The sequence below is a fragment of the Pongo abelii genome, chromosome 1 (assembly GCF_028885655.2).
Source record: "Pongo abelii isolate AG06213 chromosome 1, NHGRI_mPonAbe1-v2.0_pri, whole genome shotgun sequence".
Taxonomy (NCBI): Eukaryota; Metazoa; Chordata; class Mammalia; order Primates; family Hominidae; genus Pongo; species Pongo abelii.
The window spans coordinates 205,538,393-205,560,943 of NC_071985.2; the positions used below are offsets into that span (position 1 = coordinate 205,538,393).

At 44.7% G+C, this 22,551-nt stretch overlaps 1 protein-coding gene across 1 annotated transcript in view; it reads left to right on the forward strand.

The window, feature by feature from the left end:
- The window catches only part of EYA3 (EYA transcriptional coactivator and phosphatase 3), a 205,789-nt gene that overhangs the window by 55,075 nt on the left and 128,163 nt on the right, over window positions 1–22,551 (forward strand). Inside the window, exon 2 of the mRNA XM_054538878.1 lies at window positions 1,843–1,966. The gene's annotated coding sequence lies outside the window, so the exon portion shown is untranslated. The remainder of the gene's footprint in view (window positions 1–1,842; window positions 1,967–22,551) is intronic.

The following is a 22,551-nucleotide window of genomic DNA, read 5'->3' on the forward strand; positions in this document are numbered from 1 at the left end:
ATACATAAAGGGACATATTAATACTGGTTCATTTGTAAATTATTATTCATATAGGTCACTGCAGTAGATAAAACTCTATGGTACACCTGCTTATGTGTTGCCTCACACTGTGTGTGATTTTGTTTCTTTTGTTAAGCAGCACTTATGCAGACTGCATTTCCAAATGTGTTGAACACTCAGAGTGTAGTCAACAGTAAGTTCTTTTAATGAATATCAGTTTTAATTTATAGACTGCCATGGCCTTAAAACTATTCTGTACAATATACTGCACTGTGTTGCACAGACCCTACTTGCTTTTCTCCATTCATTTTTTTATGAGTAGTATCTGGGCTTTTAAAGTTCTCTTTTTATTCTTTGAAGCATGTTGCATACTTCCCTGATAGGATGGATGGTTCTGTAAATGAAGGGATATTTAAACTTGCTACTATTGTTCAACACCATTAATGGTCAATGTGAGCCATTACAAAGAGTGTGGCAACTTGCTTGTGCCTAAAAGGAGAAATTGGAACTAGGATGTGTGACTCTGTGGGGACTGCATAGGTTTGTTAATTGACCTATAGCTAAATCTTAATGTCTTTGTGTGTCTGTACATTGCTTTCAGCATTTCAAGACGTCCAGATGCTATTCCCAACATTTTCCTGTACGTTAACCTCTGCATGTGAAAACTTTAAACAGTTACTGAACTATGTGAATTTTTTTATTTAGGTGGATGCACTTTTTTTTTGTCTGTTTACTGCTCTTCTCAGCTTTATTCAATAAACTTGCATTTTGAGGGTTGTATTGGCAATTTTAACTTAAAATGTGCATCATGATGGAAGATGCAGACTTTTTTGGAAGGGGAGAGAAAGTAAGTTTCCAAGAGGAGGGTCTATAGACCATGTGTCAGAAATCAGCTCAGCCCTCAAATAATTGGGTCTTTGGGCTAGTTAAAATAGAAATAAACTTTTTAGGCTGGGCGCAGTGGCTCACACCTGTAATCTCAGCACTTTGGGAGGCCGAGGCGGGCAGATCATGAGGTCAGGAGATCGAGACCATTCTGGCTAACACGGTGAAACCCCGTCTCTACTAAAAATACAAAAAATTAGCTGGGCATGGTGGCAGGCACCTGTAGTCCCAGCTACTCGGGAGGTCGAGGCAGGAGAATGGCGTGAACCGGGAGGCGGAGCTTGCAGTGAGCCGAGATCATGCCACTGCACTCCAGCCGGGTGACAGAGCGAGACTCCATCTCAAAAAAAAAAAAAAGAAATAAATAAACTTTTTAAATATCCAAAACAACAACAACAACAACAAATCAAAGGTTTGTGATGTGACAAAAAAAGCCAAATTGCAAAATATTTGAAGAGATTTATTCTAAGCCAAACATTAGTGACCACGGCCCGAGGCACAGCCTCAATCAATCCTGAGAACATGTCGAAGATGGTTGGGTTACACCTTCTTTTGTTTTATACATTTTTAGGGAGACATAAGACATCAATATACATTGGTTTGGTGGGAAAGGTGAGACAACTTGAAGGGGGCATGTGGCAGGGGGTTTATAGGTCTTAGGTAAATCCAAAGATTTTCTGATTGACAATTGGTTGAAAGAATTATTATCTAAAAATCTGGAATCAATGGAAAGGAGTGTCTGAGTTAGAAGAAGGGGTTGTGGAGATCGAGGTTCTTATTATGTAGATAAAGTTTCACAGGTGGCTGCCCTTAAAGGCAGTAGATGGCAAATATTTCCTATTCAGACCTTAAAAAGGTGCTAGACTCTCAGTTAATCTCTTTAGGATTGGGAGGACCTGGAAACGGAAAGATCTGGTTGTGTAAACAAGGTATTTTTGTTGTTGTTGTTCTTTTTAGAGACAGGATCTTGCTCTGTTGTCCAGGCTGGAGTGCATTGGTGTGATCATGGCTCACTGCAGCCTCAACCTCCTGGGCTCAAGTGATCGTCTCACCTCAGCCTCCTGTGTAGCTGGGACTACAGGTATGTACCACCTTGCCCAGCTAATTTTTTTGTATTTTTTGTAGAGATGGGGTCTCCCTATGTTGCCCAGGCCGGTCTCCAACTCCTGGGCTCAAGCAGTTGGCCTGCCTCAGCCTCCCAAAGTGCTGGGATTACAGGTGTGCGCCACCACGCCTAGCCTCAGAGATTTTTTACAGATGCAAACTTTCCCCCATAAAAGATGGCTTTGCAGGACCATTTCAAAATATGGCAAAAAAACATTTTGGGATAAATTTTTTTTTTTTTGAGATGGAGTCTTGCTCTGTCACCCAGGCTAGAGTGCAGTGGTGTGGTCTCGGCTCACTGTCAGCTCAGCCTCCCGGGTTCATGCCATTCTCCTGCCTCGGCCTCCCAAGCAGCTGGGACTACAGGTACCCGCCACCATGCCCGGCTAATTTTTTGTATTTTTTAGTAGAGACAGGGTTTCACCATATTAGCCAAAATGGTTTTGATCTCCTGATCTCGTGATCCGCCTGCCTTGGCCTCCCAAAGTGCTGGGATTACAGGTGTGAGCCACCGCGCCCTGCCAAAATTTTTTATTTCTTCCTTTATCTGTCATGTGATCTTATGCCAGAGTCAGGTTGGAAAGTACGCCGCGTTATATAGGGTTAAATAAAACTCATCTGAGAGACTTTATTGTTTGTAGGGCGTGACTCCCCATGTCCCTTAAGATAGGAATTTAGGCAAGAGAGAAAAAATATCAGAGCGTGGTCGTCAGTGGAAACCATGCCTGAAGCAAGTTTATCGGCGCCATTTTACCAACAGCATGTGTTCACTTTGTGTCTCTATGTCACATTTTGGTAATTCTTGCAATATTTTACACTTTTTCATTATTATTGTATCTGTTATGGTGATCTACTATCAGTTATCTTTGTCATTACTACTGTGATTGTTTTGGGGTGCCACAAACCACACCCATGTAAGATGGTGAACTTCATCCATTCATGTTGTGTGTGTTCTGACTGCTTTAATCCTTGAGCTTCCCTGTTCCCTGAGACATAACAATAGTGAAATTAGGCCAGTGAATAACCCTACAATGATCTCTAGGTGTTCAAGTGAAAAGAAGAATCCAACAATGGTGCAAACCTCATTGTTGCATTATTTTTATTTATTATTTATTTATTTGAGATGGAGTCTCCCTCTGTCACCCAGGCTGGAGTGCAGTGGTGTGATCTCAACTCACTGCAACCTCCGCCTCCTAGGTTCAAGAGATTCTCCTGCTCCAGCCTCCAGAGTAGCTGGGATTACAAGTGTGTGCCACGACACCCGGCTAATTTTTTTTTTTTTTTTTTTTGTATTTCTGGTAGACACAAGGTTTCACCATGTTGGCCAGGCTGGTCTTGAACTCCTGACCTCAAGTGATCCACCCACCTCGGCCTCCCAAAGTGTTGGGATTACAGGCGTGAGCCACTGTGCCCAGCCAATTGTTGCCTTATTTTTAAAAATAGCCACAGCTGGCTGGGCGCTGTGGCTCACACCTGTAATCCCAGCACTTTGGGAGGCCGAGGTGGGCGGATCACCTGAGGCCAGGAGTTCGAGATCAGCCTGGCCAACATGGTGAAACCCTATCTCTACTAAAAATAAAAAATTAGCTGAGCGTGGTGGCAGGCGCCTGTAATCCCAGCTACTCAGGAGGCTGAGGCAGGAGAATTGCTTGAACCTGGGAGGCGGAGGTCGCAGTGAGCCAAGACTGTGCCACTGCACTCCAGCCTGGGCGACAGAGCGAGACTCCGTCTCAAAAAAAAAAAAAAAAATAGCCACAGCCACCTTAACCTATAGCAACAACCACCCTGATCAACAAGACTTTATTTTATTAATTTTATTTATTTTTGAGACAGAGTCTCTCTCTGTCACCCAGGCTGGAGTGCAGTGGCACAATCTCGGCTTACTGCAACCTCCACCTCCCGGGTTCATGCGATTCTCCTGCCTCAGCCTTCCAAGTAGCTGGGACTATAGGTGCACACCACCATGCCCAGCTAATTTTTGTATTTTTTAGTAGAAGCAGGGTTTCACCATGTTGGCCAGGATGGTCTCGATCTCTTGACCTCGTCATCCGCCAGCCTAGGTCTCCCAAAGTGCTGGGATTACAGGCGTGAGCCACCACGCCTGGCCTCAATGAGACTTTAAGTTGAAGCCAATGCTCATTGACCATTTTGAAAGTCCTAGGGCCCTTAAGAATTATGCCAAACATACTCTGCCTATGCTCTCTAAATGGAAGAAGGCCTAGATGACAGCACATCTATTTACAGCATAGTTTACTGAGTCGTTTGAGCTCACCATTGAGACCCACTACGCAGAAAGACAGATTTCTTTCAAAATATGACTGCTCATTGACAATGCACCTGGTCACCCAAGAACTCTGACAGAGATATATGAGGAAATTAATGTTGTTTTCATGCCTGCTAATACAACATCCATTCTGTAACCCATGGATCAAGGAGTGATTTTGACTTTCTTTTTTTTTTAAGACAGAGTCTGACTCACTGACTCTGTTTCCCAGGTATACAGTGGCGTGATCTCGGCTCACTGCAGCCTCTGCCTCCCAGGCTCAAGCCGTCCTCCCACCTTGGCCCCCCGAGTAGCTAAGACCACAGACACATGCCACCATTCCCGGCTAATCTTTGTTTTCTTTTTTCTTTTTCTTTTTTTTTTTTTTGTAGAGATGGCGGTGGCGTTGGGGGGTCGGCAAGGAGCGGTGTATCTCACTTTGTTGCCCAGGCTGGTCTTGAACTCCTGAGCTTAAGCCATCCACCCACCTTGGCCTCCCAGAGTGCTGGGATGCTGGGATTACAGGCATGAGCCACTGCACCCAGCCTTGACTTTCAAGACTTATTACCTAAGAAATACATTTCATAAGGCTATAGCTGCCATAGATAGTGATTCCTCTGATGGATCTGTTTTTTGGGGTTTTCGTTTTGTTTTGAGTCAGAGTCTTGCTCTGTTGCCCAGGCTGGAATGCAGTGTTGCAATCTCAGCTCACTGCAACCTCCACCTCCTGGGTTCAAGCAATTCTCTTGCCTCAGCCTCAGGAGTAGCTGGGATTACAGGCGTGTGGCACCATGCCCAGCTAATTTTTGTATTTTTAGTAGAGATGGGGGTTCCCCATATTGGCCAGGCTGGTCTTGAACTCCTGACCTCAGGTGATCCACCAGCCTCAGCCTCCCACAGTGCTGGGATTACAGGCATGAGCTACCGCACCTGGCCTGATCTGGGAAAAAAGGAAATTTGAAAATTTCTGGAAAGGATTCACCATTCTAGATGCCATTAAGAACATTTGTCATTCATGGGAGGAGGTCAAAATATCAACGTAAACAGTAGTTTTGGAAGAAGTTGAATTCAACCCTCATGGATGATTTTTGTTGTTAATTTTATGTGTCAATTGATGGATAACTTTGAGGGGTTCAAGACTTCAGTGGAGGAAGTAACTGCAGATGTGGTACAAATAGCAAGAGAACTAGAACTAGAAGTGGAGCCTGAGATGCAACTGAATTGCTGAAATCTCATGGTAAAACTTGAACAGTTGAGGAATTGTTTCTTATGGATGAGCAAAGAAAGTGGTTTCTTCCTCTGCCTCCCAGGTTCAAGATTCTCCCACCACAGCCTCCTGAGTAGCTGGGACTACAGATGTGCACTGCCACACCAAGCTAATTTCTTTGTATTTTCAGTACAGACGGGATTTCACCCTGTTGGTCAGGCTGGTCTTGAACTCCTGACCTCAAGTGATCTGCCCCCCTCAGCCTCCCCAAATGCTAGGATTACAGGCATGAGCCACCACGCCTGGCCAGAAAGTGGTTTCTTAAGATAGAATCTACTCCTTGGTGAAGATACTGTGAACACTGTTGAAATGACAATGAAGAATTTAAAATATTACATACACTTAGTTGATAAATCACCAACAAGGTTTGAGAAGATTGACTCCAATTTTTTTTTTTTTTTTTTTTTTTTTTGAGACAGAATCTCACTCTGTCACCCTGACTGGAATGCAATGGCATGAACACGGCTCACTGCAGCCTTGACCTCCCAGGCTCGAGTGATTCTCCTGCCCCAGCCTCCCCCATAGCTGCGACCGCTAGGCACAAGCCACTACATCCAGCTAATGTAAAATATTTTTTTTGTAGAGACAGGGTCTCACCACGTTGCCTATGCTGGTCTCCAGCTCCTGGACTCAAGTGATCCTCCTGCCTCAACCTCCCGAAGTGCTAGGATTATATATATACCACATTTTCTTTTTCTTTTCTTTTCTTTCTTTTTTCTTTTCTTTTCTTTCTTTTTTCTTTTTCTTTTCTTTCTTTCTTTTTTCTTTTTTTTTTTTTTTTTTGAGACAGAGTTTCCCTCTTGTTGCCCAGGCTGGAGTGCAATGGTGCAGTCTCGGCTCACCGCAACCTCCACCTCCCAGGTTCAAGCGATTCTCCTGCCTCAGCCTTCTGAGTAGCTGGGATTACAGACATGCACCACCACGCCTGGCTAATTTTGTATTTTTAGTACAGACAGGGTTTCTCCATGTTGGTCAGGCTGGTCTCGAATCCCTGACCTCAGGTGATCCACTCGCCTCAGCTTCCCAAAGTGATGGGATTACAGGCGTGAGCCACCGCGCCCGGCCTGTATACCACATTTTCTTTATCCACTCATCGATTGATGGGCGTTTAGGCTGGTTCCATATTTTCACAATTGCAAATTGTGCTGCTATAAACATGCGTGTGTGCAAGTATCTTTTTCATATAATGACTTCCTTTCCTCTGGGTAGATACCCAGTAGTGGGATCAGAAAGTCTTCTCTGATTTCTGTTCCCAGGCTGGGATAAGTGCCCCCTCCACAGTGCCTCCTGGACATCTCTCACTATTACAAGAATAAAGCTCCTCTCTGTCTCAGCCCCTCTGTCTTTGATTAGTCCTTCCAGTGCTAACAGCATGGACTTTGGAACTAAAAAACACATTGTTTAAGCCCAGCTTCTGCCACTTCCAAGTAGCTCTGGGCTCTTGGGTCAACACATACTAGGCCCTCCAAAAACTCCAGTTCCTTGTGCTCTTTTCTCCTGGTTTCTTGGAAGGTACCCTTAAGTCTCAGCTTGCACTGGAACCCTGGCGTCATCCTCATGTCCTACATGGCTCATGTCCTCATGTTCTACAGCCTTCTAGGGTGTGGCAGGCACATTTTCATTGCTTGATCTGTCTTCCTATGGGAAATTATTCCTCCTCTCCCGAGTCCAGCTCAGTGCCTGTGGTTTGGGTCTTGGCAGAAGACCCAAGACTGGCCAATCCAAGGTCTGTATTCCTTTGGCCCCAGTGATTGGTCCAGGGATAGGCCTGTGAGTTAATAAGTTCCTTCATATTTATTATATGGACATTAGAAGAAAGACAGTGTCTCTCTCTTTTCCTTCCCGCTTACCATCTTTTTTTCTTTCTGTCTCATAAGATGCACAGCAGTGGGCCAGATGCGGTGGCTCACGCCTGTAATCCCAGCACTTTGGGAAGCTGAAGCGGGTGGATCGCTTGAGCCCTGGAGTTCGAGACCAGCCTGGGCAACATGGTGAAACCCCGTCTCTACTAAAAACACAAAAACTAGCCGAGTATGGTGGAGGGCACCTGTAATCCCAGCTACTCAGTAGGCTGAGGCACAAGAATCGCTTGAACCTGGGAGGCAGAGGTTGCAGTGAGCCAAAATCAGGCCACCGCACTCCAGCCTGGGCGAAAGAGCAAGACTCTGTCTCAAAAAAAAAAAAAAAAAGATACACAGCAGTAATGGCTTGGCACTACCAGCAGCCATCTTGCTACCTGTTTGAGAATGAAGCCAAACAAAATCAAATAAACCCTGAAAGATAGAAAGAAGAGAGTTCCGATGCTCTCCTTGATCCAGACATGTCTGAAGTCCGTTTGGACTACTTTTTTTCAGCTAGTCTGGGTTAGATTTCTGACATTTGTAACCAAAAGAATCCTGACCAATACATGGGTTCACTTTAATATGTAAACAGGCCTAGCACAGTGGCTCCCGCCCGTAACCCTAGCTACTCTAGAGGCCAACATGGGAGGATTACTTAAGGCCAGGAGTTTGAGACCAGCTTGGGCAACATAGTGAGACCCGTATCTCTTAAAAAAAAAAAAAAAAGCAAACAGGATGGCTAGATCTAAAGCGGCCTGAAGATAAGCCTGCAAGTTGAGGATAGGAGTGGCAAGAGCACAGAACTTGGGCTCTTGGGCCGGCCGGGCACAGTGGCTCACACCTGTAATCCCAGCAGTTTAGGAGGCTGAGGCAGGCAGATCACCTGAGGTCAGGAGCTCAAAACCAGCCTGGCCAACGTGGTGAAACCCCATCTCTACTAAAAATACAAAAATTAACTGGCCATGGTGGTGTGGACCTGTAATCCCAGCTGCTCGGGAGGCTGAGGCAGGAGAATTGCTTGAACCTGGGAGATGGAGGTTGCAGTGAGCCGAGATCAAGCCACTGCACTCCAGCATGAGCAACAGAGTGAGACCCTGTCCCCTACTCAAAAAAAAAAAGCAGTTTTGAGATTTAATTCAGGTATCTTTTAAAGCGTACACTTCAGTGACTTTTTGTTGTTGTTGGTGTTTTGTTTTTTTGAGATAGGGTCTCACTCTGTTGACTAGGCTGGAGTGCAGTGGTGCAATCATGGCTCACTGAAGTCTCGACCTCCTGGGCTCCAGGGATCCTCCCACTTCAGCCTCCTGAGTAGCCAGGACTACAGATGTGCACCACTACGCCCAGTTAATTTTTCTTTTCTTTTTTTTTTTTTTTTCAGTAGAGACGAAGTCTCATTATGTTGCCCAGGCTGGTCTTGAACTCCTGGGCTCAAGTGAGCCTCCTGCCTCAGCCTCCCAAAATGCTAGGATTACAGGTGTGAGCCACCATACCCTTACTGATTTTTAGTATATTCATTGACAAAGTTGTGCAACAATCACCAGTAATTTCACCACCTCAAAAAGAAACCCCATACCCACTAGCAGTCACTTCCTGTTCCCCACCACCAGCCCCTGCAACCATTAATCTTAACAAGGGATCTTCGGGGAAAGCGTCCAGTCTTTCACAAGGAAGTATGATGTTAGCTGGGGGTTTTTGTAGACATCCTTTATCTGATTGAGAAAGTCCCCTTCTCTCCCTAGTTTGTTGAATGCTTTTAAACTGTTAGAATTTGTCGAATGTTTTTAGGCGTCTATTGGAGGGGTGGTTTTTGTTCTTTATTCAATTAATATGGTGTATTACATTGGTTGCTGTGTAAATATTAACATAATGGTTTTAACACACTCCTTGAAATCGTGATATTCATTTGTAAGCTCAGGCGAGCCACATTATAAGAGCATCTGATAGCTGACAGTCTAACTTACACAACTATAGGCTTGTTTAATTAGGTTAACAGATTTTTTTTTTCTCTACCAAGTTTTTCTTTTCTCTTTTTTTTTTTTTTCTGAGACAAAGTCTCGCTAGGTCGCCCAGGCTAGAGTGCAGTGGCACCATCTTGACTCACTGCAACGTCTGCCTCCCAGGTTCAAGCAACTCTCCTGCTTCGGCCTCCTAACTAGCTGGGATAACAGGCATGTGCCACCACACCCAGCTAATTTTTGTATTTTTTTTAGTAGAGATGGGGTTTCACCATGCTGGCCAGGCTGGTCCTGAACACCTGACCTCAGGTGATCCGCCTGCCTCGGCCTCCCAAAGTGCCGGGATTACAACTGTGAGCCATTGTGCCTGACCACTACCAAGTTTTTCTGAAGAAGAAAATTCATTGTTAGTGAAGGGGTTCAGGATATGCCACCCCAAAATATGCCACTGTGGCATATTATTTTGAGCTGAAGTCACTTGAGAAACAGCAGGTGCAGGAAGAGCCCTCTGAACTCCATCTTTTTACCCAAATGGAGATCATAAAATTTCCCATGAGAAAGGTGCCCTCTCTGTACCAGGAAGAGAAGAACATTCCCATCACCAGAGACTGAGGGTTGATGGCGCAGTGGGCCTACACGAATGAACCTACTAAAATAACCCCATGTATTTCCTAGTCATTGTCCCACAATTAACTGCCTTTAGCCCAAGCCTCTTTGTCTTGTCACATCCCCACAATTTGTCATTCTTTTTTTTTTTAGACGGAGTCTCTCTCTGTTGCCCAGGCTGGAGTGCAGTGGCACAGTCTTGGCTCACTGCAACCTCTGCCTCCCAGGTTCAAGCAATTTTCCTGCCTCAGCCTCCCGAGGAGCTGAGACTACAGGCACCTGCCACCACGCCCAGCTAATTTTTGTATTTTTAGTAGAGACGGGATTTCCTCATGTTGGCCAGGCTGGTCTTGAACTCTCGACCTCAGGTGATCCACCAGCCTTGGCCTCCCAAAGTGCTGGGATTACAGGTGTGAGCCACCAAGCCCAGCCTGTCATTCTTTTGTTGTTGTTGTTCTCTTTATAGCTGGCTCAGACTCCAGTTCACATCACCCACCGATTTATTATTCTTTATGTAAAAGAATAATATATACCTTTATGTAAAAAGGTATATAAACTTTTGGGCTTAATTAATTCTTTGGGTTTTCACTTTCCTTCTGACGACTCCTGTGTATAGATAAAATATTTTAAAACTTTGTATGCTTTTCTCATATTATTCTGTCTTATGTCTGTTTAGTATTAATACTTAGGCCAGGCTGGGCGTGGTGGCTCACGCCTGTAATCTCAGCACTTTGGGAGGCCAAGGCGTGTGGATCACTTGGGGTCAGGAGTTTGAAACCAGCCTGGCCAACATGGTGAAATCCCGTCTCTACTAAAAATACAGAAATTAGCCAGGCATGGTGGCGCGCGCCTGTAATTCCAGCTACTTGGCAGGCTGAGGCAGGAGAATTGCTTGAACCCGGGAGGCGGAGGTTGTGGTGAGCCGAGATCGTGCCATTGCACTCCAGCCTGGGCGACAGAGTGAGACTCTATCTCAAAAAAAAAAAAAAAAAAAAAAACTTAGGCCAGCCATAGAACCTAAGAGGGTAGATGGAAGTTTCTTCTCCCCTACAGGAGCACATACAGTATGATGCAAAAATGAGATGCTTAGGCTTTTCAGGAACTATCTCTGAAATTTCTCTGCAGCTGAAAAAAGCTACAACATGCACGGTGACATGATGTCTTGGGCTGTGGCCTAACTGGTCAAAATGGATCTCAACGCAAGGTCTACTGACTCCTCAGGGCTTTCATAGCCACCAAAGCCGCTGTGGAATTGATCACTGGTCTCTAGGGGGCAGGAGTGTCCTCTCTTGACAGGAAATGAAATGAGGTTCGAATAGAGATAATGGTCTGTAGAAGTCCCCCTTCTCCGTCTCCCTACCACCCCACCCGCCTCCAGTTCTCTATTCTGGAACTTCTGCCCTGAGAGGAGAAGTTGCTGCTGAAGATCTTGCTCCAGATGGAGAGAGTTGTGCATTCAGCTTGCCCAACTGCCATTTTGAGGACATCTTCTAGTTTTGTGTCCAGTGTTCCTTCCTTGGAGGAACTTCCCCCATCCCCACCCCAAGTGACGCTCACATGGCTGCCAATCACAGAACGCCACCTCTCTGACCACAGGAGTGACTCAATCCTGGGTCAACTGGACTTTCTCAGGACTTTGGAACTGTGGAGACACTCAGGGATGGAAGGAAGTGGGAGCTGAGTCATTTGATGTGTTTCCCCTAAAGCAGTGCTTCTCATAAGGGGGTCCCTTGACCTGCAGCAACAGCATCTGGGAACTTGTTAGAAATACCGATTCCCGGGCCCCAACCCACACCTACTGGATTAGAAACTCTGGGGGTAGGCCCCGGCAATCTGTGTTTTAAAAACCCCTCCAGGTGATTCTGCTGCATACTAGGGAAACCGCAAGTTTCTGTAAGTGGGATTCCCAGAGCTTACCTACATCTTATCCTTTTCTTGGCCTTGGCTGTTGAGATCTTCCTTAGATTCTTTGGTCTTCCCAATGTCCTTCTAGTAAATTCTTTGTCTTGTTTGAGCAAGTCAGAGTTGCTTTCTGTTGCTTGCAACCTAAGGACCCTGACTAATGGTCCTCCCATCTAATTCATATCTACACAGACCCTTCTTGAACCATGGGCCTTCCTGCCATATGTAGGCTGCAATGGTTTGACTTCACCCTGGTCTTTGTATTTTGCTTCAACACCAAACCACATTAACTCCAAAGCAGAGCTCAGTGGGCATCTGACTAGGCTCTTTCACTGTCCTGCCTGTTTATTCAGTTGCCTCCCCAGTAATGCAAGTCTTTATAAGAACATCTTTTATTCCTCCATTTATTTGACTTCTCTGTTTTTTTATCCTAGCTCCCAATCTTCTTCTTCTTTTTTTTTTTTTTAACTATTAACAACACACCAATGGCATAATGAAGTTTGTTTTTTCTTTCCTGTATGAATTAAGGAACAGAATAAGCTGCTTTAGTAAAGAGGCTCAAAAATACAGAATAAATTTATTTATTTACTTATTTATTACTGATACAGGATCTCATTCTGTCTTCCATGCTGGAGTACCATGGTGTGATCATAGCTCACTGTAACCTCAAACTCCTGGGTGTAAGGAATCCTCCTGCCTCAGCCTCCTGAGTAGCTAGGATTACAGGTGCTCACCACCATGCCTGGATCATGTCTCAGTGCAGCCTCAACCTCCTGGGCTCAAGTGATTCTCCCACCTCAGCCTCCCGAGTAGCTGGGATTATCGGCATGGGCCACCATGCCCAGTTACTTTAGGGTCTCACTATCTTGCCCAGGCTGGTCTTGAACATTTGGGCTCATGTGATCCTCCTGCCTCCGCTTCCCAAAGTATTGGGATTACAGGCATGAGCCACCATGCCCCAGCTAGAGCAAATTTATTTTGAATCTCTTGTTTTACAGGTTTTGTTTGTTGTTCTTATTTTGTCTTTTGTTGTTGTTTTATCCCTTTAAGCATATGGGTGATTCAGGATGAGTCCAGAGGAGAGTAAAGGGCTCTGCTTCAGGTAGTCATTTGGGGATACAGGTTCCTTCTATCTTGTTGCTCTGCTGCCTCCAAGGACATCATTGAAGCATCTATATACAAGCCTGTGGTAAGTGGGGGAAAGAGGAAGTAAATAGCTAACAATTTCACTTTAGGAAATGATGTAGAAGTGATGATCACATCAATCTATACATTTTCCAGTGGTGAGTACTTAGTTACATGGTCACACCCAGCTAGCTACCATGGCAGCAGTGACCATGAACTATGATCTGGATCTGGGCAGCCATATACCCTGCTATATCTTGGGGTGAAAGTTATTTTATTACTAGAAGAAAGGGGCAAGTAATGGATAATGGAGACAGTTAGCAATCTTTTCACACTTTCTAACTCTGAGCCTTGTATCCAAGTGCTGAAAGTTCAAATGCCTTCACAGGGGCTAGGCAGGTGATTAATTGAGTAAAGCAATCTAAAAGGAGTGAGGTGACTGTGACAAAGTAGGAAGCACTGTGTCCTGTCTAAAGGGGGTAACAGCTACTTGATCCCTTCCCCTTCTTCATTAACAGAATTCCAAGCTTGTTTGAGTGCCCAGCCTTGGAGCACAAATCATAATTTTCTATTATCAATCATGAAATTCTGTTTCTAGTGTCTTCAGCCTCCCCTGTGTCTGGGAATCTCCATATGACTCAGCCAGTGGGAGAGTTAAGGAAGTCTGGTGGGGGACTTCTAGGAAAGCTTTTGTTTTCCTAGTAAAGAGTCAGCCATGACTGGAGCTTTCCCATACCAGTTCTTCCTGCTTTGAATGTGGGTGAGATGCCTGGAGCTGGGGCAGCCATCATATGACCATGGGGTGGCAAGCAAGGGGGGAAAACCAAAAGAACTGTGGTGATACTGAGCTAGAAAGAACTAGGGCCAGAACCTGCCTGACTCCAGACATCCTGTCATGTGAATAAGACAAAAAACCAAAACACCTATTTGTTTAATGAAACTTAAAATTGGCTTAACTGAATGAACTTCATGGCTGTTCAAAACTGATCTAATCCTTCCAGATTTATTTTTCAAGTTTCAGTTATTTATTAATCAGTGTAATCTCCAACACGTTACATCAACATGATTTCATGTATTTAGAGGAGAAATATTTCCTGATTAAATGGAAAATTGTGCGGATGGCTTCAGAAAGACCTTCATTCGAAAGCAGCTTTAATAGTGAAACACTTCATTTACAAATCTGGACCTTCTTTCTTTAGTTTGCTATAATCCACATTCACTGAGTAAAACTTGGATGGATTGTTGGGACCCAGTTTATTCCAGGGCTCTGGGTTATTCTTTCTTTCTTTTTTTTTTTTTTTTTGAGACTGAGTCTCGCTTCGTCGCCCAGGTGAGAGCGCAGTGTCACGATCTAAGCTCACTGCAACCTCTGCCTCCAAAGTTCAATCAATTCTCTTGCCTCAGCCTCCCGAGTAGCTGGGATTACAGGCACACGCCACCACATCCAGCTAATTTGTTGTATTTTTAGTAGAGACAGCGTTTCACTGTGTTGCCAGGCTGGTCTCGAACTCCTGGCCTCAAGTAATCTGCTCACCTCGGCCTCTCAAAATGCTGGGACTATAGACATGAGCCACCGCACCGGGCCTCTGGGTAATTCTTTCTGTCCTAACTAACATCTGGATTGAACAATGCCAGACTTAAGACATACAATGCTTTTCTAATACCTCTAAATCCAATAAATACAAAGAAGGGATCAAGCTTGGATGCTTCTTGGCCTGACTGAGGATCTGCTGGAGCTTGTCTGCAGCAGAGGTCTCCCATTCGAAAGGAGAGAACCAGCCTAGCTATCAGGCCCTGGACTAAGTAGTATCTGCCCCAGATATTTTAACATGTATATTCACTTTGTATAAAGATGAAATGCATACACTGCTTTGTAACTTAAAAAAAAAGTATTGGCCAGGTATGGTGGCTCACGCCTGTAATCCCAGCACCTTGGAAGGCCGAGGCGGGTGGATCACAAAGTCAGGAGTTCGAGACTAGCCTGGCCAAGAGACCAGGCTGGCCAATATGGTGAGACCCCCGTCTCTACTAAAAATATAAAAATTAGCTGGGCGTGGTGGTGTGCACCTGTAATTCCAGCTACTCGAGAGGCTGAGGCAGGAGAATTGCTTTAACCTGGGAGGCGGAGATTGCAGTGAGCTGAGATCATGCCATTGCACTCCAGCCTGGGCGACAGAGCGAGACAGGGCATTTTTCATTTTGATGACTGCAGAATATCCACTGTATGTGTATAGCTCAGCAGCTAATCAATCTTTTATCATTGGACATTCAGTTAGTTTACAGTTTAGCTGTTTTTATTTTTGTTTTTGAGAGGGCAATTTGCTATTATAAACAATGCTATAACGGACTACCTTTTAACTAAGCCTCTTCTTTTTTTTTTTTTTTGAGACACAGTCTCACTCTGTTGCCCAGGCTGGAGTGCAGTCTCGGCTCACTGCAACCTCCTTCTCCCGGGTTCAAGCTATTCTCGTGCCTCAGCCTCCCATGTAGCTGGGATTATAGGGATGTGCCATCACGCCCAGCTAATTTTTTTTGCATTTTTAGTAGAGATGGGGTTTTGCCATGTTGACCAGGTTGGTCTCGAACTCCTGACCTCAAGTGATCCACCTGTTTCAGCCTCCCAAAGTGCTGGGATTACAGTGAGCCACCAGTCCCGGCCTTAACTAAGTTTCTTAATATACTCTTATAATTACATTCTTGATTATTTTCTTAACTTTCCAGAAGTGAAGTGGCTGGGTCAGAAGACAATAAATCTCTTTTAAGTAAAATGATGCACTTGCTTTTGGTTCTGTTTCTGCTACTTTGAGTAACTAATCACTCATTTATTCATCATCCATTCACTTAACAAGCACAAGAAGCACAGAGTAAAATGTGGTCCTCATCTTCAAGGAGCTCATAATGGAATGGCAGAGGCAGGCAGGGCAACAGTTAATGAGAAAGAGTGACAGTTGTGGTGGCGGCTTTCGACAAGGTTTCCAGTGATCCCTGCCTCCTGATATTCATGCCCTTGTGTAATTCCCTACCCATGAATATGGGCTGGACCTAGTGAATTGCTTCTGATGAATGAAATATGACAAAAGTGATAGGATGTCACTTCTGTGATTAGGTTACAAAGAACTGTGACTTCCATCTTGGTAGCTCTCTCTTTCTTTTCCTTGCCCTCTCATTTGCTTGGTCTGATGAAGCCAGCTGCCACACTTACTTGATGGAGAGGCCTACATGGCAGAGAACCCAGGGAGGCCTCCCGCCAGCAGCTCTTGAGGAACTGAGGCCTCAGTCCAACAGCCTGTGAGGAACTGAATTCTGCCAACAATCATGTGAGCTAGGAAGCAGATCTTTTCCACTGAGCCTTCACTGACCAAGGACTTAGCTAAGCCATGCCTGGATGCCTGATCCATTAAAACTGAGAGAATGAATGGGTATAGTCTTAAGCCCCTACATTTTGGAGAATTTGTTACATGGCAATAGATGACTAATACACAAGCAGAGTGGCACAAATGAGTGTGTGATAGGTACAGGCATGAAGGAGAAGCACGAAACCGCCATGGTGGGGAAGGGCCACGTCTGGTAGGAGTTCTGAGTGGAGGGCAGGCTTGCATTGCATTTTGCAAGCTAAGAAGGCATTAGTTAGGGGAAGAGAAGAAGTTTCCAGAACAATCAAGCTCTGAGACCATTTCCCTAACCTGTGTTACCAGATTACTTGTTGCACCCTTGGCTAGAGGTAAATTCACTGTGAAGTTAGCAGAGTTTAAGCCCCAGGGCCCCTCACCTGCACAAACTCCTTTTAAAGCCCAAGAAGGGTCCTAGTAATGTTGTGTTTATAATTCTGCATTCTTTTTCTTAAGGAGAGCCACCTAATTTAGGCCCCTGCATCAATGGACTTGCCAAGACCCTTTTAACGCCCTGCCCCTCGCCCCTCTCAATCTGTAGCATATACTTACCAGTCCTATTTGGCTCTGCCTCCTCAAATACTGTTTCTCAGCAGCTCATCCTAGCCCTTCAGCCTTTACTTCCTTAACCTAAACAATCCAGGTACTGGAGTTTTCCCTACAGGCCCGGTTCTCTACCTCTTTAATCATCTTTACTGCTGTTTTTGTTTTATTTTATTTATTTATTTTATTGAGATGGAGTTTTGCTCTTGTTGCCCAGGCTGGAGTGCAATGGCGCAATCTCGGCTCACTGCAACCTCCGCCTCCCGGGTTCAAGCAATTCTCCTGCTTCAGTCTTCCCGAATAGGTGGGATTACAGGCATGCACCACCACGCCAGGCTAATTTTGTAGTTTTAGTAGAGATAGGGTTTCTCCATGTTGGTCAAGATGGTCTCTAACTCCTGACCTCAGGTGATCCGCCCACCTTGGCCTCCCAAAGTGCTAGGATTACAGGCGTGAGCCACCATGCCTGGCCTTTTACTGCTGTTTTTGAAGACTCAAAAAAGTTTTTCCTTAACTGGTAGTTTCCAGAATGGATGTGTTTTTGTAAACGGCAAGCCTGGTTCCTGACCAAATGGCATTCGAGCAGGGAGGGCCACGTGGGGCCCTCAGAACAGCCTCTCTGCCCATTGTTTCTCTACCTCCCACCCCCAACTTCAGAATGACAAAGTTTCATCTGATGAAAGGAGGGAGTGGCTGGGGAGAAAGTAGAAGGGGCAACAGGAGAGGGGGCAACAGGAGAGGGGGCACCCTTCCACTTCCTTAGAGATGAGACCTCTCTTTTAAGATGCTTTTGGCAGTATTTCAAGCTGCTGATGGGCCCAAGAGGGAAGGAAACTGACATCATTCATACCTACACTGTGCCAGGCACATGGGCTTTCCAGACACTATATCATGGAATCCTTGCTACATCCCCGAAAGAGAGAGACTCCTCATTTTATTTTATTTTATTTATTTATTTCTGAGACAGAGTCTCGGTCTGTTGCCCAGGCTGGAGTGCACTGGCATGATCTCGGCTCACTGCAATCTCTGCCTCCCGGCTTCAATTAATTCTCCTGCCTCAGCCTCCCGAATAGCTGGGATTACAGGCATGAGCCACCACGCCTGGCTAATTTTTTTTTTTTAATATTTTTTGTAGAGATGGAAGGCTGCACCATGTTGGTCAGGCTGGTCTCGAACTCCTGACCTCAAGTGATGCGCCTGCCTTGGCCTCCCAAAGTGTTGGGATTACAGGCATGAGCCACTGCACCTGACCAAAACTCCCCATTTTGTAACTGAGGAAACTGAAGCACAGCCAGCAAGGGCCAGGTCAGGCCCAACTAACTTGAGAGTCCAGCCTCTAACCCCAGCCCATGTACCCCCATTCTTTATTGATTCTCCCAGGGACTACTACCTACATTCAAGTCCTAAATGAAAATTGGTGAGCATCACAACAAAAATCCACTCGGAAATAAGTTTAATAAATGAAAAAGGCAGGCAGGCCAAACTCCTGATTCTGGGAGATCTGTATAATAGAAGAAGACTCATCAGTGATCTGGGAGTCCTCCCAGGGTTGGGATTCACTTCTAGAGAGAAAAAAAATATGTATTGACAAGAAAAGGCAGGAAATCTAGGCCCCAAACCAGAAGATGGGGATGAGAGTTAGGCTGGGCAGACTATAGTGTGGGGATAACAATGAACAATGAAAGTAATGAGAATAGCAACTATTGTTTACTGAGTGCTTACAAGGTGCCAGGCACTGTAATACACACACACACACACACACACACACACACACGTTATATAGGTTAGTGCATTTTATCCTCACAGCAATCCAATTAAATCTTACACACAGAAGCAGTGGTGAAGCAGACCAAAGTCTGTGCTTCTGTGTGTAAGAGTCTTCATCTTCAGGCTCCTCAACCTAAAAATAGAAATGATAACCATGCCTTTTTAGTAGGATTGTTGTGTAAGCCTAGTTGGTTAAATGTAACCACTAGGCTTTACTAAGTCTCCGAGAATGGGAGTGGGAGAAATCTAGCCCCAGTAAATGACACAAACACAGAGAAGCAGGGCTTACAAAGTGCCATAACTTGGGAGGGTGGGGCATAGGGGTGGCTAGGGCTCATCCAGACCCAGATCTTGCAGGCAGCAGAGGTGACTCATGGGAACCTCAGAAGCTAGCAGTTGAGTGCTTTGTACGAAGTTTGCAGACAAAGCTCTTGGGTTCGGAGAGGGTGGAGAGATGCAGAGTCTATCAATATCCATTGGCCTCTCTCTGGATTGGCTCAGGAATCTGAGTGGGAGGAACTTAGGTCTCAGGGATGCTGACGTGAGGCTGGACTAGGAAGCGGCAGCTCGCTGGGCTCCTTCACCTTCAAGGTGCTCCTAACCCAGCGCTGGAGTCACACAATTGTGTTTGGATCCTGCCCTTCCCACCTCTGGGACTTCAACTTAATGATTTAACAACAGCCCCAGTTTTCTGTAAAGTGGAGAGAATCAGAATATATATAGCCAAATGATAGATAATAATTGTGCCCTTGGGAGAAGTCAGTGAGGCGCTGCATATGAAGGACTAACACAGTGCCTCGGATGGTGCATGCTAGTAAGTAGCAGCCAGATTATTGCCAGATTCCTATTCAAGGGAGCCGGAGAAGCTTTTTCTACTTTCCGCTTCCTTCTCCTACCATTGCCTTCTTTGGTAGGGAAGTGGAATTGTATACCAGAGGCAGAGTACATGTAATGCCTCTCTCACCTTTCATTCTTTTCATCTCTGAATGATTTTTATTAGTTTTGTAGTTCACAACCCATTTCACAAAGTTGTAATTTGTCTCTTGCCTGGAGAATATTAAACTGTCACATAAAAGCAATAGATTTTTTTATGCTAGGAATTTTCACTATGCTGATTTTCTATGTCTTTTATAGATAAGACATTGGATCAGCCATGGTTCATTGATTGAAAACATCAGTGACCAATTCTGGTCTTAATAACAACAACAACAAAAATATTTTATTGGAAAGATATGGGATAGCTTACCGAAGGAAAGCTGAACGTCAAGCCTCAGAAAAAGCACACAGGGTAGCTCCAGGGATCTAGGTAGCAGGAAGTTTTGTTTGTTTGTTTGTTTTGTTTTGAAACAGGGTCTCACTCTGTCGCCCAGGCTGGAAGTGCAGTGGTGCAATCACAACTCACTGCAGCCTCAACCTCCTAGGTTCAGGTGGTCCTCCTGCCTCAGCCTCCTGAGTAGCTGGGACCACAGGAGCCACCATGCCTAGCTAATTTTTTTCTTTTATATTATTTGTAGAGACAGGGTCTTGCTATGTTGCCCAGACTGGTCTCGAACTCCTAGGCTCAAGCAATCCTCCAGCCTTGGCCTCCAAAAATACTGGGATTAGAGGGGTGAGCCACCATACCCTCTCTCATAATATCTTCTAATTGCTAGTTCATTTTCAAATTTCCTCAATTGATAAAAGATTTTTTTTTTTTTGAGACAGAGTCTCACTCTGTCACCCAGGCTAAAGTGCAGTGGTGCGATCTTGGCTCACTGCAACCTCTGCCTCCCAGGTTTAAGCAATTCTCCTGCCTCAGCTGCCTGAGTAGCTGGGATTACAGGCATGCGCCACCACGCCTAGCTAATTTTTGTACTTTTAGTAGAGATAGGGTTTCACCATGTTGGTCAGGCTGGTCTCGAACTCCTGACCTCGTGATCCACCCGCCTCGGCCTCCCAAAGTGCTGGGATTACAGGCATGAGCCATCATACCTGGCCTAAGAATGTATTTTGTAGACTTTTTCCCAAATCAAGATTGTATCAAAGTTCACTCACTGCAATTGGTTATTAGGTCTCTTTACTCTCTTTTAGTCTAAATCCTCTACATTTGTGGATTTTTCATGATGTTGACATTTTGAAGAGTTTAGGCTGGCTGTCGTGTAAAAAATTTTTACATTGTTTTGGTATAGTATTTTTTATTGTGGTAAAATATGCATAAGATTACAGTTTTAACTATTTTAAAGTGTACAAATCAGTGGCATTAAGTACATTTACAATGTTGTACAACCATCACCACTATCAATTTCTGGAACTTTTTTTTTTTTTTGAGATGGAGTTTTGCTCTGTCGCCAGGCTGGAGTGCAGTGCCGCGATCTTGGCTCACCACAACCTCCACCTCCTGGGTTCAAGTGATTCTCCTGCCTCAGCCTCCTGAGTAGCTGGGACTACAGGCGCGTGCCACCACACAGCTAATTTTTGTGTTTTTAGTAGAGACAGGGTTTCATCATATTGGCCAGGATGGTCTCAGTCTCTTGACTTCATGATCTGCCTGCCTCAGCCTCCCAAAGTGTTAGGATTACAGATGTGAGCCACCCCGCCCGGCCAATTTCTGGAACTTTTTTTTATCATCACAAACTAAAACTCTGTACCACTAAACAATAACCCTCCATTACTCCCTACCTCTAGCTCCTGGGAACCTTTATTCTACCGTCTGTATCTATGAATTTGCCTATTTTAGGTACCTCGTGTAAGTGGAATCATATAATATTTGTCCCTTTGTATTTGGCTTATTTCATTTAGCATAATGAATGTTTTCAAGTTTCAGCCATGTTGTAGCATGTATCAGAATTTCATTCTCTGCATTGCTTTTTTTTTTTTTTTTTGAGACGGAGTCTTGATCTGCCGCCCAGGCTGGAGTGCAATGGTGTGATCTCGGCTCACTGCAACCTCTACCTCCCAGGTTCAAGCCATTCTCCTGCCTCAGCCTCCTCCCGAATAGCTGGGACTACAGGCATGCGCCACCATGCCCAGCTAATTTTTGTATTTTTAGTAGAGACGGGGTTTCACCGTGTTGGCCAGGCTAGTCTTGAATGCCTGACCTCAAGTGATCCACCTGCCTTGGCCTCCCGAAGTGCTGGAATTACAGGTGTGAGCCACTGCACCCGGCCTGCATTGCTCTTTAAAGTTAATTTATTTGAGTCTTATATTTATTTTCTTATAACTTTTTAAACTTTTTTTTAACATGAAGGAATGCATTTAGATGTATTCCCAAATTTAAGAAAATCTGTCTAGACTTTTATGCTGGCCAAGTTAATTAGGTTTAGATTAGTGAGCTCATAGTGAGTGGGTTAATTTATCACCAAGTTGGAGTAAAATTAACCTTCCAAAACAAACATAGTTTATAGCTTTGAATGAATAACCACCATTTCCTATAACAAATATTCTTTTAAAAATGTAGTTTCCTATAATAAAAATTAATAGCCTCAGGATTACAAGTAAATACTCCCTGGGATTATTAAAACAAGCATTTCAATAGTATAGAAAAGCTCTTTGTCTTTTTAATTAAAAGACTTAGTCTATTTTTATGATGACATAGTTCAGAATTCTTTTAGATATATCTTAAATTTTATGGTAACTCTTATGTAGAAATTCACTAACCTTCGGACTTGTCTTTTTTTTTTTTTTTTTTTTTTTTTGAGAAGGAGTCTCGCTCTGTTGCCCAGACTGGAGTCCAGTGGCGCGATCTCAGCTCACTGCAAGCTCCTCCTCCTGGGTTCACGCCATTCTCCTGCCTCAGCCTCCCGAGTAGCTGGGACTACAGGCGCCTGCCACCATGCCTGGCTAGGTTTTGTATTTTTAGTAGAGCCAGGGTTTCACCATGTTGGCCAGGCTGGTCTCAAACTCCTGACCTCAAGTGATCCACCCA